The 20302-nt window shown below is 41.4% G+C and overlaps 1 long non-coding RNA gene across 2 annotated transcripts in view; it reads right to left on the reverse strand.

Annotated features, from left to right (window-relative positions):
• Window positions 1-13378, reverse strand: part of LOC123368751 — a 72398-nt gene extending 59020 nt beyond the window's left edge. For both annotated transcript variants that reach the window (XR_006578882.1, XR_006578880.1), the window contains exons 1-2: window positions 13277-13378; window positions 5441-5491 (exon numbers count right to left, since the gene is read on the reverse strand). This is a non-coding gene — a long non-coding RNA (uncharacterized LOC123368751). The remainder of the gene's footprint in view (window positions 1-5440; window positions 5492-13276) is intronic.
• Window positions 13379-20302: the final 6924 nt, after the last annotated feature.

The following is a 20302-nucleotide window of genomic DNA, read 5'->3' on the forward strand; positions in this document are numbered from 1 at the left end:
ATAAATTCTGGCAAATCCAGACCCAAGCATCAGGCAAACTTCACCATAGTTCCAACTGAGGGTTTGTGCTGGGCTCATATCTAACTTGTCTGATGTAGTTTGCAAGGTCTTTGGGGCAGGAACTGGGTTTTGTATCAGAAGAACTACAAGTGCTAAATAAATAATGAATAATTTATATTCAAACTGGTTTGCCTATTCTCAGTTAGCTAAGATAAGAGAGAGTTATAGTTTGGGAAAATATGCTTAATATATACCCAAATATTATGGGAGGAAAATGTATGTCTGAAACTGTATTGAATGTGCATGTCCCCAAACAAGTAAAGATGTGCACAAACCAATTGGATAATTGACACACTTATCCAGTTGAATGTGTCATTTGTACATACAACAACACTTATATTTTGCATATGCAACAGTGTGCTTATTTGTTTGAAAATCTGTACCTAGAGCACTAAATGACTGGTGAAACCGAGTGTGGAAGGGAACTGGAAAAAGCAACTTTAACTTTTGTGGTAAATTGTTGTTCGATCCTGAAATAGTATATATACTGTTCACAGGGCCGGCTCTACATATTCGGCTTCCCCATGCAGTCATGCGCGGGAGACGCCCTGGAGCCCCGGGAGCAGCGGACCTCCCGCTGGCTTGACTGGTGAGGGTCTGCTAGTCGCGCGGCTCGGCTGGACCTCCCACAGCTGCGGACGGTTGGCTGGTCCAGCGGCTCCGGTTGAGCTGCCGCAGTCATGCCTGCGGGAGGTCCAGCCGAGCCGCGCGACCAGCGAACCGTCCGCAGTCATGCCTGCGGCAGGTCCGGTCGTCCCGGAGCTCCGGTGGACCTCCCGCAGGCATGACTGCAGCAGGTCCGCCAGCCCAATCTGCTGCCCCTGACGACAACTGCCGCACCACGCGCGTGCTTGTCGCGCTGGGGTCTGGAGCCGGCCCTGACTGTTCATTTGACTAATATAATAGTTAGTGCACTACTTTCCCTGACATGACTGAGATGTATGGTTGAACTGAATGCATATTGTTTCGGAGACAAATCAATAGAGAACCTGTGTTCTGGGTTACACTGCTCAGGCAAATTAATAATAATTATAATAGTAATTTACATTCTATGGAAATTCATTTATTCAGATGGATCCCAAAGCACTTCATAGATTAGTAAAAGGAATCATTAAACTGCAGTACCTTTTATGAAGGTGGGTGGAACACAGCAGCTGTTTAACACTCTACAGCAATGCTACTCAGAAATTTTGGGTGAGCAGTGAATAATATCTTATCTCAGTGATTCTCCTGCTGCAGTCCATGGACCACCAGTAACCGATGCAGGCCTTTCTCCCAGCCTGCAGAATTTTGGCTAGATCCTCATGTGGATGCATGTGAGCACAACTTTTTAAGAACCTGATCCAAAGTCCATAGAAGTCTATGGAAAGATACTGACTTCACTGGGCTTTGGATCAGGTTCTAAGTTCTTTTAATTTCAAAGAAACCACAGAAGTAAGAGATCGCAAGATTTGGCCTTCACTCACAATATGCAATTCAATACAGCATGTGTATATACTATATAAACTGTAGCTCAAAAATGTTTTGATTGTAAATAAAGAAGTGGTAGAGGGAGAGTGAAATTATGAGATCTAGGTCTTTATGAATTGTCAATGTGCTTGTCTCAGAAAGCATGGTCCAGATGCCTGGAGCAGCAGAGGAGAATGCTCTTGGTGCAACAGCGGTGCCACTATGAAGAGACAGAGGACAGGTCAGTGATGGCCTAGCAGTGAGAGCAGGAAAGAGAGCAGAGAATGATAAGGTCCATGAAGAAGGAGAAACAGCAGTGCTGTAGTTCTTTTTTTAAGTTAAGCAATTTTCCCAAGTACTACAGACAGTACCTAGGAACAGCCAGACAAATTAGAGACTTCTTCTCATGATGTCTGTTGCTATAGGTGCAGCCATGAGTATAGCAAGTGTGCTTACTCGAAACATATACCACATCTCCCCTTTGAAATCCTTTTGATTTTATTATACTTAAATATAGTTACTAATTTTTCTACTCTATCAGTTCTAACAAATCTGAAAGACTGACGGCATCACCTCACCTGTAATACTTGTGAGTGTTTGTGTATAAGTACATTGCCCTTCTGTCAAAACGATCAGCCAACTTTAGATACCTCTCTCATTTTGGAAGTTAAAATGCTCTGGAGGCTGTAGATGAAAGGTCAGAGTGGGAGCTGTCTGGGAACTCTCAGTCTCTTCTCTAGGTTCCCTTTGCCTTTGGTTCACTTGCAATGTAGACGTTACTGCTGGAAATGGCAGTTTTCTTTCAGCAAGTGGCCAAGCAGAAATATCCATGGAGGCTACTCAGACAACTACTATAGCAAGATAGCTATTAATTGACAATTTCCTTATTTTCCATGTCTAAGCTGAGAGTTTTAGGTCGTTCCTCTTTGGTGGAGACAGAACTATAAATTGTTTATCTTTGTCTCTCGAAAGTGAGTAGTTTCTCTGCAGATCTCCTATTCAGAGAGCTTCCCCTTATCCTTCAATGGTTGGCTTTGTGTCAGTTTGTATGTTAACCCAGGCAAGGTGGTCTGTTCCAGAGTGCTGCAAAATTGTAAAAGGTTCCCTCAGTATAGTGCAGGAGGGAGCAAAGGCAGTGCTACAAAAGAACACCAAAGGGAGCTTAGGGAAGATATCAGCACAAGAAGAACAAGATGAGGTATGAATTGGCAGTTTAAACATACTGAGTACACGCTTACGTTCGACAAAATATTACATCGTGGCAATGAGGCTTGTTTGCCTTAATCAAAAGCAGGTATATAAGTAGTGTGTTATTTAATGGTTATTCAATTTTCTACCCTTTCCTCCCTCCACTCCCCTTTGTGAATTTAACAAGAGTTCTATAGATGGTCATTACGGAAAGCGGTCTAGATTACCAAACCCGAGGGGTGCAAAGGCTAATTCTGTTTTCACACACATCTGAATCAGTTTATCCATCCCCATTTTAGTGGTGCCCCAAACTCAGTTGGAGCTGTTAGGTACTACTGTAATACAGATTAATAATACTACAGTTCCTCCGGCACCTTCATTCTCCCAAAGAGAGGGGTTCAGCTGAGACACTTCAAAGCTTTCTTTTGGCCGTTGTGAGTTTGGTGAGACTATCTACGCTGCTATCTACTTCAGGTAGATGCTTTGCTCTAGAAATGGGGACACTCTGCTTTTACTGCAGCTTGTGAGATTATGCAACTGAAGGAACCATTGTTTTCTGAAGGATAAAAATCAGTGGAAAGCTCCTTAAAAGAAAAGTACAGCCTATTCTCAAACAATGTCAGAGAAAGTCCTCTCTTTGTAGTTTGAGTTGTAGAAGGTCAGAAGTGTCCTACTTAGAAGTTAAAAAAAGAAGAGGAAAGTTTAGGCACAGAGATGGAAAGGAAAAGTTGAAATACAAGTCAAGTTTTAATCGTCCTTCTAGTATCTGTTTTTTGTTTTTACAGTGTGAGCCATTAAAATGCTGAGCATCCAAGCTCGTCCATCTCAAGGTGCCTCCAATAACTATGATATCTTACTTTATTCTTGTGGGATGGCAAATGCTGAGGTTTTAATGTAATCCACTGTAAACTGTAAGGGTGACATTTTCAAAGCTGCCCAGAAGATCTGATATACCTAATTTTCCATTACTTATAATTGAAAACAGGCATCCAAACCCCTTGGGCAGCTTTGAAAATTTCAGACTAAAGTTTTAAAACACAAAATTTCTATCTATTTAAAGAATGCTTTAAATTAGGAGTAATTCTGGAACATACGGGTTCTACCATTTACTACAAAGACTGGTGAACTTAGACCTTCTCTTGCCCTGTGCTATATTTTAATGCATTTCATAAGTAGGGCTGGGTGATACTTGACATTTTTAGGTCCCAGGGGTTTGTACACAATTTGTTTGCTTTATGGAGGCTTGTCTAGTGCTGTGGTACAGTAAGGAGCAGCAAGAGCAGGGTTCTAACAAGGTAACTGGTTAAATAAAGATAACCAAGAAGCAATACAGAACAGTCAGCACTCCTTCTAGGTACAGTGAGACATCCAGTGTTAATTCTTTCAAGGTCTGATCCAGTACTCATTGAAGTAAATGAAAGAACTAATATTGACTTGAGTGTGCATTGGACCAGATCCTCTGGGCCCAGATCCTCAAAGAGGGGTGTGCGGGTGGGTGTAAATAACTTTGAGGATCTGGGCCTTATTGCCTTCTGGAACAGTTTTTACCCACTGAGTTGCACTTCTGCGATACAACAAAGAGAAACACGACTTAGTGAAAACCGTGCAAAACTAGAGACTGAAAGCTGAATTTGGTCTCAACTGGGAATAGAGTCTCACTGAAGTTTCCCAAAAGGTTAATGAACTTCATTCTATATTCTATATAGGTTGTTATACTTCAGTAATCACTGTAGTATCTGAGTACCTTTCAGTAGTATGTTAAGCAAAATGATTACGCATCTGTCTCGTGATGTTTGTTCTCTCATCCTCTCCCCAGAAGAAGCACATACAGTAGAGAGTGTCTTGTTTTGGAAATATATGATTGGTTGGTTGGTTTAAAAATATGTACCTGTTGCTATGTGTATGTTAGAGAAGGCAAGGTCAAAGCAATGTACCTTGCCCTTGGAATCAAAGGTGGCGATGTTTGTGATGACCCTACTTCTTAAGGGAAATCATTTCACAGTCTGAGACCAGCCCCTGAGAAAACGGTCTCAGACAAGCTTTACTCTTATTGTTGAGAGCAGTTGATTCCTGGGTTTATGAAGAAACTTCTGCACAGTTTTAGTCATGGATTACAGTACAGTATGTTGCCAAAGCAAACTCACAGTGTTTGGGTTTGAAGAGGCTCCAATTTCTATCCTGAACAATTCATCAGGATCCTAATTTAATGTTGATTATTGCTTTAGATTACTGAGCTGGGAGTGCAAAATATTTAATACACTGTATTTAAATAATTTTTCACAAAGAAAACTTTTGATTCTGCTTCACTGTATCCGTGTCAATTTAAATTCATGTTTTATTTTTTTATATCAGATGATAGTTAATTTCAGTGTTTTTAAAAAAGCACTAACCTGAAAGCTTCCAAGAAATCTAACATCTCTTAATAGTCTTTGCAAGTAGAATTGCTTACTGCAATTTAAATATTCAAAGGGCTTTATTTTAAAGTTAATATTGTTTATAGGAAGGAAATGCAAATAAGTGGTTAAAACCTTTTGGTATTAGGTCATTAAAAATCCATTCTTGACTTCCTGCCCACAACTATATCTTTTTTCAGACCTGTCACCCATTTCATTTAAGCACTTAGCTCTTTCCTAATGAATGAATTGGCATTTCATATTACCTTATTATCCTATAAAGCAAAATGCATACTCAATAACATTAACGGTAATTTCTCATAAAGACACATTATTGATCCGGGTGCTACCTGTAAGCATTGAAAATTGCATCCTGCACACAGAGCCTTTCACATCTGGGCCTGAAGAATTAAAGAAAAATTAAATTTGACAGCAGTAAATTCACAGGCACAATCTAGGCACCAATTTATATGCAAAATGAAATGCTTTATGAAAATTTCCTCTATTTTCTCACGGAGATTTGGGAAAAAGATTTCACTAGATGCTTCTTTCTCTAATATCCCTCTACTTAAATATTATACTGCAGTCACTGCAGACTCCCTTTGATGTATAAATAATCAAGTTAAATTATGTGCAGCAAGGAGACTAGTGCTCTGCCATTCTTATTTTACAAAGTAATTTCTACCCTAGAGGGTCAAATTTCCCTGACAAATTCTTAATTACTATGTTGCAACAGAAGCAGAATCTATTTGTGCATAAATCCTGGGCATTCCCATGTGGTAAGTAACTAATATTACCAACCATTTCACTTGGCCTGTTCACTGAACTCCATAATTAGATAATACTTTTGATGATGGTACATTTGAAGTCTTAATCCATTTAATTTTTTATGAGATTTTTTTTATTTTAATAGGGATATGTTAGTGACCGCTGCCTATTTAAAAATCATTAAAATTCTGTCCACAGCAGTAATAAAGATTAAAGATTACTAATATGGCATTCATAACCTTGCTGGTTTTCTAGAAATCCGGGGCTTAAGGTAAATGTTAAAGGTCATTTAATATGTTAGTCACTAATTATAATCCTGGGTAATAGGTTCCTTTTCTAATTATCCTGGTATAAAAGTTCTATTGTTTGGGTCTATACTTCTGATTTTTCTATTTGGTTTTTTTGTGCGGATGAGTAATCCTGGAATTAAGCTTCCGAACATTGATGAAAGTAGGTAATGCACAATGATTAACTGGATAAAAGCATATGTTTGAATGCTGCAGAATATCTCACCTTGAAGTTACTTACAAAAGATGCAGCATCCTTTTTCCAGTAGAAATAAAGCAGAAAGGTCATTGCAAAGATTAACACCTTTTTATTTTAGTATCAAACGTAGACAAATAAGACAAAGACCTCCAGAGCATGTTGAGAAGAAAGCAGGAGCAACTAGAGACAAAAAAGGGAGTTGGGAGAATTTAAAAAGAACTATCTCCCCGAATTCAGGAAAGCACTTAAACACATGCTTAACTGAATAAGGATGGATTTAAGCATGTGCTGAAATGTTTTCCTGAAATAGGGCTTAGTTCTGCAGTAAACTACTCCTCAGAGATTCAAACAAATCTGACCTGCTTACGTTCATACAAAAACTTGGTCTTTCGCTTCTGCTCACCTGTCATCTTCCTGCCCAGTGGCAGGTCATCTGTGATTGACAAAAAGCCCTAGGTAGTTTTGCCTGTGAGGTACATTTTATAATCTTTGTGATTTCTCTTCTGGTACCACCCAAATGCCCAATCAGGGCCCCATTGTCTATACAACCACATAGGCATCATCCCTGCTCCACAGAGTTTAAATACTGATGCCCCAGTTCAGGAAAGCACTTAAACCTAGTCAGGACTTACCATTGCCCACATCCCATTGAGTTAAATGAGATGCTTTCCTTAATCAGGGTTTACGGCTCTGCTCCTGCAACTGGCTCTGTCTGGGAGGGTCATTGTGCCTGCTGGGAGTCCCAAAGAAATCAGTGGAGGCACCAATGATCTACCTGCATATTGCAGGACAGGGGCCTGAGACTAGATGCCATAAGTGAGTGCACTAAACCAGTGCTTCTCAAAGTCGGGCCACCGCTTGTTCAGGGAAAGCCCCTGGCAGTCCGGGCCAATTTGTTTACCTGCTGTGTCCGCAGATTTGGCTGATTGCGGCTCCCACTGGCCGCGGTTCGCCGCTCCAGGCCAATGGGGGCTGCGGGAAGTGGTGCGGGCCGAGAGATGTGCTGGCCACCGCTTCCCGCCACCCCCATTGGCCTGGAGCGGCAAACTGCGGCCAGTGGGAGACGTGATTGGCTGAATCTGCAGACACGGCAGGTAAATAAACAAGCCCGGACCCACCAGGGGTTTTCCAGCTTTGAGAAGCACTGCACTAAACAATAGGAGGAAAGGAGTAAGGGAAGACAAAAATAACAGTAATTGGAACCTGAAAGTTATCTAGCCACTTAACTCCCACTGAAATCGATGGAAGTTGGGCTCTGAAGTAACTTTGAGGCTCTGGGTCCAGGTGTCTTAACCTGGGTACACAAAAAATGGAGATAATGAAAATGCTGGCCTTATTATCTCCATATGAACATGGCAATATTAATACTAGCTCCCTTTGGCATAGGGGTACTGTGATATTGGTTTAGTTAATTCTTATAAAGCATTTTGATGGTAACACAGAAATTAAGAATGGACATACTGGGTCAAGCCAATGGTCGATCTAACCCAGTATCCTCTCTTTTAACAGTGGCCACTGCCAAATGCTTCAGAGGGAATGAACAGAACAGGACAATTATGACATCATCCATCCCCTGTCATCCAGTCCCAGCTTCTGGCAGTTAGAGGCTTAGGACACCCAGAGCATGGGGTTGCATCCCTGACCATCTCAGCTATTAGCCATTGATGGACCTATGAATGTATCTAATTCTTTTTTGAACCCAGTTATATTTTTTTGTCTTTAGTGTATCCCCTGGTAATGAGCTCCACAGGTTGACTGTGCACTGTGTGAAGTATTTCCTTGTGTTTGTTTTAAACCTTCTGCCTATAAATTTTATTGGGTGACCCCTGGTTCTTGTGTTATGTGAAGGGGTAAACAACATATTCTTATTCACTTTCTCCACACCATTTATGACTTTATAGACCTCTATCAGATCCCCATTTAGTCATCTCTTTTCCAAACTGAAAAGTTTCCTCATATGGCAGCTGTTCCATACTCCTAATCATTTTTGTTGTCCTTCTCTGAACCTTTTCCAGTTCTAATATATCTTTTTTTGAGATGGGGAGACCAGAACTGCATGCAGCATTCAAAGTGTGGCATACCAGGGCTTTATATAGTGGCATTATGATATTTTTTTCTCTTATTAGCTATCCCTTTCCTAATGGTTCCTAATATTCTGTTAGCCTTTTTGACCGCTGCTACACATAGAGCAGATATTTTTAAGTGATTACTTACACTCTCTTTCTCTCTCCTCTCTCTCTCTCTCTCAAAGGATATTTCTACACTGTTGTATTAATTTAGATGGAATATACAGGCCCAAAGAATCAAAGGCATCGACAGGACTATGTCACTGTCCAACATTAAACATTTTTAAAGAGGGTTTGGTTTACAGAGACCTCCGCCTCCTTAGTACCATAGCAAACACACAATTAAAAATCCTTTTGACCTTTTAGATACAGAAAAGAAGGGAAAAAACAATTAAAGCATTAGTAATGTAAAGTATTAAATAAGGCTTTCATTTTAACAACATGTTGGGACACAATCAGAAAGGCTAAGGCACAAAATAATTTACACCTAGCAAGGGACAGAAAAGCTAATAAAAAGAGGTTCTTTAAATACATTAGGAGCAAGAGAAAATTAAAGGGAAGTATAGGTCTTCTATTTAGCAGGGAAGGAGAGCTAATAACTGATGTCATCAAGAAGCTGAGGTATTTAATGCCTATTTTGCTTCAGTCTTTATTAAAAAGGTTAATGGTGACCAGATACTCAACACAATAAATATTATCAACAAGGGGGAAGGAATGCAAGCAAAAGTAACTAAATTGGAAACGTTAGCAATTATTTTTGAGAACTCCTGGAGGAGGGATGAGGACTCAGAGGACTGGAGAAGGGCAAACATAGTACCTATCTTTAAAAAAGGAACCAAAAAGGACCTGGGGAATTCTAAACCAGTCAGCCTAACTTTGATACCTAGAAAGATACTGGAACAAATTATTACATAATCAATATGTAAGCACCTAGATGATAATAGGGTTATAAGGATCAGACAGCATGGAATTGTCAAGAACAAATCATGCCAAACCAACGTAATTTCCTTCTTTGACAGGGTTACTGGCCTACTGGACAGTGAGGAAGCAGTAGCCACAATATGTCTTGACTTTAGTAAGGCTGTTGACATTGTGCCACATGGCATTCTCAAAAATAAATGAGGGGAATGTGGTCTAGATGAAATTACTACAAGGCAGGTGCCCAACTGGTTGAAACACCATACTCAAAGAATGGTTATCAAAGGTTCGCTGTCAAACTGGGTCAGACATACCTAGTGAGGACTCACAGGGGTCAGTCCTGGGTCCAATATTCAGTATTTCTCATTAATTACTTAAATAATGGGGTAGAGAATATCCTTACATAAAATTTGCAAATGACAAAAGCTGGGAGGCACTTTGGAGGATTAGAATTCAAAACAACCTTGACAAATTGGAGAACTGGTCAGAAATGAACAAGATGAGATTCAATAAAAATAAGTGCAAGTACTTCACTTAGGAAGGAAAAATCAAATGCACAACTACAAAATGGGGAATAACTGGTTAGGTGATCTGAGAAGGACCACAGTGTGATGCAGTTGCAAAAAAGGCTAATCTAATTCTGGACTGTAAGGCATGGTAGTTAACTGTCCCACTCTGTTTGGGGGTATTGAGACCTCAGCTGGAGTTCTGTGTCCAATTCTGGGCACCACATTTTAGGAAAGATTGGAGAGAGTTCAGAGGAAAGCAACCAAATGATAAGAGGTTTAGAAAACCTGACCTATGAGGAAAGGTTAAAAAACTGGACATGTTTAGACTTGAGAAAAGAAGACTGAGTGGGGACCTGATACCAGTCTTCAGATATATTAAGGGCTATTATAAAGAGGACTGTGATCAATTGTTCTCCATGGCCACTGAAGGTAGAACAAGAAGTAATGGCTGCAATCTGCAGCAAGAGAGATTTAGGGTATGTCTATACTGCACACATTACTGCGCCGCCGTGGCAGCACTGTGATGTGGGCAATGTAGTCACGCATTATCGCTGGGGGAGAGCTCTCTCGTGATAAAAAATAACCACCTTGAATGAGGGGTGGTAGCTTTATGGCCGGGAGGCATGCTATACTGCCGCTTTTCAGTGCTAAAACTTTCATCGCTCAGGGGTGTGTTTTTTCACACCCCTGAGCAACTAAAGTTTTAGCGCTGAAAGTGGCAGTGTAGAGACAGCCTTAGATTAAATATTAGGAAAATCTTTCTAATTAAAGGAGCAGTTTAGCTTTGGAATAGGTTTCCAAGGGAAGTTGTGGTATCCCCGTCACAGGAGGTTTTAAAGAATACATTAGACAAACAAGGGTCAGGGATTGTCTATACTCGGTCCTGTCTCAGTGCACAAGACTTGGCTAAATGACCTCTTGAGGTCCCTTCCAGCCCTACATTTCCATGGTCCCATGATCCCATATTCCCTTTTCCTTTAGCCAGCGAGAGTTCTTAGATGCACCCTCCCCCACACACACCTTGTTTGACAGTTTCTTAGAGGGTATCAAAGATGGTAACTTACAGGCCTTTTGAGGAAAAGAGAAGAAGTTAGTTGAGTTGGGCTGGAACTGTTGTTATTGTGTTGTTGTTGAAGTCTGATCCTGTTTTCCAGGAGCCAAAGCAGGACAAAAATACACAAAAGGGAGGGGGAAAAATAGCAGAGATAGAAAATGTATCTTCTGTCTCTGGTGTTGACTCTCACTTGCAACCTCACTGTTGGAAAAACACAGGCACAGCACCTTGCTTTCACATATACTCTGAGACCTGGGAAACTTATACCAGAACTGGGCTATTTAGGGCATTGTTTTTAACTGCCTCTTTCTGGTCACAGGCATACAACAGTATTGCAAAATATGTCTAAGCCAGATTCTCACTAGACAAAAGGAAAAAGGAGAATGCGATAGGAAAAAGAAGCACTAAGATTGGGAAGGAAAAGGACTCATGTCTCCTACACTGGAGGTGGAGTAGAAAGCACATGATGCCAGCTGGGGAACCCCACTCTCCTTACACTGGATGTACTCCTGCAAGACCTTCCCAAGAATCACATCCTTGCACAGCCAGAGCAACATAAAGGAGCAATAGTGTAATTAAGAATTTGGCTCATAAAGTCTTGCTGGTGTGTTCGCTGTTTAGACTCTAAAGAATCAAGACTTGCCAAGATTTACATGCTTCCTCATATCTTCCATTATTGTAGAGGATGGAGGAAGAGAGAGCTTACATGTTTTTTATCACTTGATGGCCCACCTGTTGGCCCCATAGGTGTAAATAGGAGCCTAAAGAGGAGTTTATGAGACTGGGGAAGAAACACTACACTAAATAATGATGAAGCACTGTGGAGATGTTCAGTGCTCTCAAAATCTTCTATCCTCTTACGCTTGTGGGTGGACCAGAGGTTGTGGATTGGTTTGCAGTATGACCTTCTTCAGTGCAATGGCATTGCTTAATGACCTCCATAGAAACTGTTTTATATTGCTCAACAAACATATGTGCTATATTTCTGTGACTTATTCCTGAATATTTCTATATTTCTGAGTTTATGTACCAAAACTGTACTTGAATTTGAGCAGAGGCTGAGTGTGTACCCTTGTGCAATTTTACCCACCAACTAACCTGCGGCAAGGAATGTTTCTGATGAGCTAAAAATTAGCAGTAGATTTTACACTATTGGCATCTTCTTGGGAAGACTGAGAGAGCAGGTCTTGTGCCTGGGCTGGTGAATTTTCATAACAATTTTGCATGTTTGGCAGGAATTGAGGAGATAATGCATAAGTGTGCTATTTTTTCCATAACTTTCTTCCCATAACCAGCCTCAAAAACCACTTTAAATACAGAGTCAGAGGGTGGTAGACCCCTTTAAAATATTCAGAATGCTGCTTTAATTGAGGAAATCAAGGATGGTATGTTCTCACCACACACACAACTTTCTGTCCCCTATTTTCATTATTTCTTTTTACAGCCAATAATGTGATGTGGGGAACATGATCATCTACTTTAAGTAAGTGACATGCTCACCTTGCTCTAACACAGCACAGTACACATAGACTAGATACAGTCCAATACTATCCTCTCTCTGGGGCTTTTGTTATGATTATCTTAAATAAAAATAAGTTTCTTAGCAAAGGTTGCTCCGAAGCTTGGCTGTTCCTAGGTGTTTTAGTGCACCTTGTGGCTAATAGGACATATTTGATCTAGTTGCCAGCATGAGCCAGCAGATCTGTTCTGTATCTTGGTACAAGATCTTCACATCTTCCTATATTTTTTCCTGCTTCCCATCCTTGCAAAATTGTCATAGAAGTTTACTCACCCAGGCACAAAACCTACTGGCATAGTAGTTCAGACCCATGCTCTGTCTTCAACAGTGATCAGTGCCAGAGTCTTCACTGGAAGGTACAAGATACCAATGTGTGTAAATGTAAATGTGTGTAATTGTCCACCATAAAGATCTCAGCATAATCCCAATGAGCTATAGATTTATTTAAACCCTGAAGCATGAGATTTTTATCCCTTCCACAACCTGTTGTTTGCATTTAGAGTTGTAATTCTGGATATTCTTATAATCCATATAAACATCCATTCTGTTTCAGAATCTTACTAGATATTGGCCTCAGTGACATCCTGTGGCAATGAGTTCCACAGTCTAATTAAGCACTAAGGGGGGGGAAAGTATTTCCTTTTATCGGTTTTGAATGTGCCACTCTTTAATTTCCCTGACTGTCCCCTTTTTTCTTGTTTTACCTTCACTAAACCATTCATTTTATATACATATCACCTTTTTTAAAAAAAACTATTTTAAAGATTTTTGAAATACAATCATTTTGAAAATCTTAATGAAAACTTTGAAAAATATACAAAACCTTCAAATGATCATTTATAATTGTTTCAGCACTAGCAGTATACCTGGAAAGCAGGAGCTCCTCTAATCCCAGATCTAATTCCAGCTCCTTCAGGTCTCAAATACTTTCTATAGAGCTAACTTGGGACTTTAGACATAGCCCTATTCCAGGTATGCTGCATAACCTGCTCTTTCCCAGCAATAGCTTTGGGGGGCATTGTGACTCAGACACACCCTCTGGGGTCATAATCCCTCCTCTGCTTCCTCATTGCTCTGGGGTGAGTGTAGTAACTTGCCACTGGCCTATACCAGCAGCAAATTGCAATGCCCTCAGCATTATCTCAACTGCACTGGCCAGTGCATGTGGGGAGGAGGGGAGGAGCTATACTATGCATGGAGGAATAAATGGGCCCATAGCCCCTATCTACTCCTACATGCCTAGACAGGAGGTCTGCCTCAGTTTTCCATCCATAAAATAGGGATGAAATTACTTGTTTTGCTGCGGTGTCATGGGGGTTAATTTAGTGTTGATAATACCTTTTGGATACACAAAGTGCTAAGTAGTATTCATATGCAAAGAATTTAAAAGTGTGTGTGTGTGTATTTTTAAGTAAGAGTCACCCTTTTACTTTTGATTTGTGTTTATTTCTACATCTGGAGCAAATCAGTCAATATATTTTAGAGAGAAAACACATGATGGGATATTGTGCTGCATGGGGAAAAAACAGTTACCTTAGGTATAAGCAGATGTTAAAGAATTAATGATGATTTTAAATAACAGAGGGACCTTTCTGCTTGGAAATACCAAAACACATAGACATACTTTTTTTTTATTGCTGTCTTCTCTTTCAGCTAACCTTTGAGTGAGAGAAACTTCTGCTGATGTCAAATGACCAGGAGGACATTAACAACTGATTTTGGTGCCTGTCGGGTGCCGTTGGGTATGTCTCCCCATTACCAAGCTGGCTTTCCTCACTACTGCCACTGACCTTGCAAACAGCTCCGACAAAGGTCGGAATGGATTCATTGATCAGCTAGGCCAAGCATATGACAGTCTGTGCCTTAATTGAATCCCAAAAGGGGGCAGACTGGGTTTTTATTACAGAGGCCAGACGATAGCACTCATTAAAAGCTCCACAGACTGTGTGGTTTACTAATTAGTTTATTATACAGACACCTTGACGATGGGCAAAGTTGTCATTTTGCCCTTTATCGCACAGGGGATGTTGTTAAAAGTTTAATCAGCTAACACTGACCAACTCAGCTTGGCAGGCTGTGGATGGTCATTACTGAGGTCACCCCTGCTGTAGCAATTCTGACAGGGTCACAGCATGAACCTCCAATAAAAAGAGTGTTATATAAGGTAAGAGTGCACCTGAAAGGAAACCAGGAAAAGAGATGTGCTCAGCAGGGAGTAGGAAACAGATGGACTGTTAGGACAAGTGAATCCTGTTACAGTTTCTCTTTGCCTACATTGTTTAACATATGCTTTTCGGAAATATGGGGATCACTGAACTATTTCTTTGATATGTCCATTAGACCTCTAGATAGCCTGAACCTATTGGAGTATTGTCAGACACTGAATACTGCAGGGGTAGGAGGAAGCAGGGGTGATCTTGCTACTCCAGCGATACTTACCACCCAGACGATGGGAGGGTTCATCTGCAATGTCTATGGGAATTTGCACTAGAAAAAACACTGGAAGGGGCCGTTGTAATCTTGGCTCTCAAACTACTATTCTCTCCTACCCCCCACGTTACAGGCAGTTCTCCTAATGTTTTATGGATGTCTTCAGTTGTGGCAATAAGTTATAATTTTGGGAAGTTTTTTTTTTTAAATCAGGAGGTTGTTATTAATGTTACTGTAGCACTTGTAAGTCCCAGCTGAGTGCAAAGACACCTTGTGCTAGGTTCTGTACAAATGTATAGTAAGAGGCAGCCCTGTTGCAGCGCAGGCGTGCGTGGACAGAGCTCGACCATCAATATGATTTAAAGCAGAGTCATTTTATTTCTCTCCAGCATACATCTTTATACACTTAAAGCAAGCAATCAAGCAATTGCTAATTGGTTAATAAGGTACAAACAAGCACAGCTGTAACTTCATTGGCTATTTAACATCCTGGCCAACCCTTTAATTTATTATTCTGTTATTGCCTCCCAGCAGATAAGAACGAGCCTCATCCTTGAGACTTGCATGTCAGTTTCCCACACTCTTATGCAAAACAATCTGACACTTCCCCCCTTTTCTCATAATAAAAAAAAGGAAGGCACAGCAAAACATTTTCAACTTATAGCATCACATTACTACAATCTATTACACAGCAAAACTAAAAGCAAATCTAAACACCAGCTGCCTAACTAAACCGTAACAATATCTTCCGCAGTGCCCTACTTTTACCTATACATCCCTCCTCCAGGTAACACAAGTGGCCCAAGGGGCCAGGAGGGTTCTGCCAATGCACAAACACCCACAAAGCAGGTTTCCAATAAGGGCTTCCACTGCAGCAACATGGGGCAGCAAAAGGCCGTAGTATTTATGGCACTCTGCGCCAAAATTAGCCAAGGCCGGACCCACTTCGCCGGAATTCATCTGGGACCTTGAAAACAATCTCAGCTAGGCCACCTGGCATTTGCCTCGCTCTGGCATAACAACTTTATCTCATCCCTCTGTTCTTGTAACCACGCTGCTGTAATTTTCCACCAAGGCAGCATAGGGAAATTCTCCCCTCTATTCCAAAAACACATAAAAAATTAACAATAACCAATTAAGCAAAACAAAACTAAAAACCAAATAATGCTTCCTCAATTTATAAGGCTTATCCATAACCATGCAATTCATAAATAATTACATGGTACATTAAATGCTATACAGCTAACACCAATTTTCTTTAATATCTAAAAAACAAAAACAAAACTACCCCTACTGGGCAATTAATCATTACTTAAAATATACCAAAACCCTATATAGCTAGCAGGCAAAACAAAAAAATTACTTCATCAAATAAATCATTTACATTAATACAATTGCTTCCTAGCTTACTCCTAAAATTCAAAGCTAATCACAGCTTAAAATTTCTTACTATTAGCTTCTAATTTTAAACACTAAAAAAAAAAAAAACAGCACCACTTATATGCCCTTAGCCTAATACAATTACAATTACATAGCACAATATACAATCTTCAACTAATACAACAAAATATTCATGGCCAAACAATTGCAAACTAATTTCTTGCCTAAATTTATTTACAAACATTCCAAAACACCAAAAACTTTTCTCTAAGCATTTTTACAAAATTCAACCTTTATTCCCTCTGGCAACCATAGAGTTAAACTTTTAGTCTCGCTACGCCCTCAAGAGTTTTTCAGCCAGCTTTCCAAGCCTTATCTGTTGCCTGTCCACTTGGGCCCGATCCTGTTTTCCTTTCCAAATACGCTGTCTATTATAATATAGGCCACATCTAATATCAAGCAGTCTACAACGGCCAATAATCAGCACATAACACAAAATTAACAAAAAATCTAAATAGACTAACAAAGGCACTTTACATAAAAATTCTTAGGGTCACATAAATTCAAAGCCATTCTCCCAAATTACCTAAATTTATGCCTAAATAACACACAACTCCCCCCTTGAGAATACTCAACAAACCCTTTGGCTGAGTTTTCTCAAACTTAAAAAACAACAAACAATTAAACTCTAAAAAGCTGGGGCAATTAATTCCACAATCATCCTCCCCATGAACCCGGCAGGGTTCGGTATGTAAAAGCCCTCACCCCCCAACTCAACTGGTTTACATGCTGGGGAGGGGCACTGCAAATACTCACACTTCCAACCAAACAGTGTCCAAATATATCTCTACAACCCCAAATCAAATGGTACTCCTAATATATCTGTAAGGGCAGTGGGCTATCCTGGTGCTCAAAATCACTCCGAATGGCCATCAGCTGGCCATTCAAAAATTCAAACATACTAGCTCCCACGGCAATGCTTTCTCAGCCTCAATAAAAGAAGGACATATCATTTACAATCCAATTAGGGTGGGCTATACATACTGAAGGATTTATCCAAAACACAGGGCGCAGCCTGTAGAATAAACCCCAAAATTCAATTAATACCACAGTTCCAAACATAAGTCCCACAAATTTCGTCCTGCCAGTGTGTAATTCTTTGTGTCTTCACCAGGGTCAGTTCTCAATGTCTTTTTAATCAGGAATTTCTGGACTTTGGCAATATCAACAACATAAGTGTTTTTTCTTGTTTTCCACCACCGGCATGGTTCAGCTTCTACGGGGGAAATTGTCAGAACGTGGGGGCTGCAGCGGACAAGGGAGAGATTAGCCAGCACGTTACCTTGTCCTTTATTGCTGCTGTTTAAAAGCACAATGGAACTAAAAAAAAATTAGGCCAATCATCAGTAGGAAAATTCTCCTGATATGAAGGGGTCTTTTGCAATAAAAATCATGGGTCCAAGCAGTCAGTCTTTTTTGTAGCATTTCTTCACCCATAAGAAAAGAAATCTGACACATTCCGGTAATGCCAGGCCGAGTTTTGCAGCTCTCATTAACTTTTTTGGGCCCAGTCACGCTCTCTTTAGTCTGGGCTGTTCGCCAAGTCTTATCTTTAGCTTGCTTAGTTAACTCATGCTGTTCCTTTTCCTTCCCTGCTTGGCTTCTTTTAATCTGTGAATCCTGTGTCAGCTATTGCTGCTCATACCGGAGAAGCATAATGGTTTTCCCAGCACTGTCCCAGGCTCAAACCAGCCAGCCTTCTCCGGGCTCCTGCCAAAACAACTTACTTGCTTGTAGGTCCGAACGACCTCCGGGGCCACGGCACAAGCCTCTACCTGCGCCGTGCACTCCAACGTCTTCCCGTCCAGGGCTCGCTTCCAGCGGAGCACCTCCTCGTCCTGTGCCCGAAGGCCGGTCAGGAGGAGCCTCCACAACTCCCCCTCTCTTCTTAATAAGTGAATCAGTGCAGCAGGGAAGATCTTTTCCCTTTGTCGGTTCATAATGTACAACAAAGGCTTCTGTGTTATCTTTTCTTCAGCTGATACAGCGGTACTCACGTTAGCTGCTCTGCCCTTATCCACCGCGGCTTATAGCCGCCCTTCTCCTCCGCGGCTTGTAGCCGCCGCTTATCTCCGCGACTTATAGCCGCCCCTCTCCTCCGCGGCTTATAGCCGCTCTCCTCAGGGCTCAGGTGCGTCTCTCTTTTCGGACGCTCGCGGGCTTCTCCGGCACTCTCCCCTGCGGCTCCCAGCCGCCCGCCTCTGGGCTCAGGCTCCTGGCCGTTCGCCTCTGGGCTCAGGCTCCCGACACTATCATCACTCGATACGAGTCACGTCGGATAAGCACTCCCCGCCTCTGGGCTCAGGCTCCTGGCCGTTCGCCTCTGGGCTTCTCCGCCTGGGTCAGGCCACCGACACTTTCATTCGATACGAATCACGTCGGGGTCACCATTTGTTGCAGCGCAGGCGTGCGTGGACAGAGCTCGACCATCAATATGATTTAAAGCAGAGTCATTTTATTTCTCTCCAGCATACATCTTTATACACTTAAAGCAAGCAATCAAGCAATTGCTAATTGGTTAATAAGGTACAAACAAGCACAGCTGTAACTTCATTGGCTATTTAACATCCTGGCCAACCCTTTAATTTATTATTCTGTTATTGCCTCCCAGCAGATAAGAACGAGCCTCATCCTTGAGACTTGCATGTCAGTTTCCCACACTCTTATGCAAAACAATCCGACACAGCCCCTCTCCCAAAGAGCAGACAGTGTGACTAGACAAGACAGACAAAGAGTGACAGGGGAAACAGAGGGGAAGGGACTTGCTCACAGTCACCCAGCAGGTCAGTGGTAGGGTTGGGAATAGAGCCCAGGTCTCTTGACCTGTAGTTCTGTGCTCTAGCCACTAAACTAATCTGTCCCTCTTTTTTTTTTGTCTTTGTCACAAAACAATGAAATCTCCAGGTAAAATCCCATCTAATTCCTGAGAAGGAACTCAAAAGAACCAAAGTACAGACAACCCCAATGGCAGGGCCGGCTCCAGACCCCAGCACGCCAAGCGCGCCCTTGGGGCAGCATTTTGCCGGCAAGGCGGCAGGCAGCTCTGGCGGACCTTCCGCAGTCATGCCTGCGGGAGGTCTACCGGAGCCGCGGGACCGGTGGACCCTGCGCAGGCACGTCTGCAAGAGGTCCCCCGGAGCCGCGGGACTGGCGTGCTTGGGGCGGCCAAATTCCTAGAGCCGCCCCTGCCCAATGGGGAATCTGTCTGGGTTTATATCCAAGCCCCAGGGTTTACAGGGATAGGTTACTTTTATTATTATTTATACTGCTGTAGCACCTAGATGTCCTAACTGAGATCAGGATCCAATTATACAAATACTAGAACTAGTGGTGTACAAATACACAGTAAGAATCCAGTTCCTGCTACAGTTTGGAGTTGCAGACCATTCTACAGAAACACCCAATCAAAGTGGAAGTGTTTAATAAAGATCGTTAGTTCTTTACCTTAGTAACAAGTCTTGGTATATTAATTCATGGTTCGAAGTGATCTAGGACACAACAAGCTGAATATAACTGTAGCCTGGTATTGCCTGCAAAGCACTGTCTGTATTCTGTGTCTGTACACTAGCTTAGGGTCTCTCATTTCATACATCATTCACAACTCATGGCAATAGTTCCACAACATCAGCACATATTCTTAATACAAAGAGAAAAAAGAAAAAGAATTGCTATGCCGTGTACATTTCTCTTTGGGAGCTAGAGAAATGTGTAAGTTGCACTATCTTTGACTCTCCTCTGAATTTAGTCCTTTGGGTTTGTACATATACAGTGGATGGAATTAGAGCCCTGCATGGGACAATTTTTTTTTTAATCCTGCTCATGTCCTGCCCTGCAATACCCACTCCCACCCGATCCCACATTGTTTCTTTCATTTTTATCCCACTCCCACCCACAAAAACCTTAGGTCCCACAAATCCTGCAAGACAGTTTCCCCATGTTACAAAATAAAAATAAAAATGGTTTGTTAATACATTATATCTATAAATGGAATTCAGACACGCTTTTTACCACTAAAAGAATAA

Source organism: Mauremys mutica, chromosome 1 (genome assembly GCF_020497125.1).
Source record: "Mauremys mutica isolate MM-2020 ecotype Southern chromosome 1, ASM2049712v1, whole genome shotgun sequence".
Classification (NCBI taxonomy): domain Eukaryota; kingdom Metazoa; phylum Chordata; order Testudines; family Geoemydidae; genus Mauremys; species Mauremys mutica.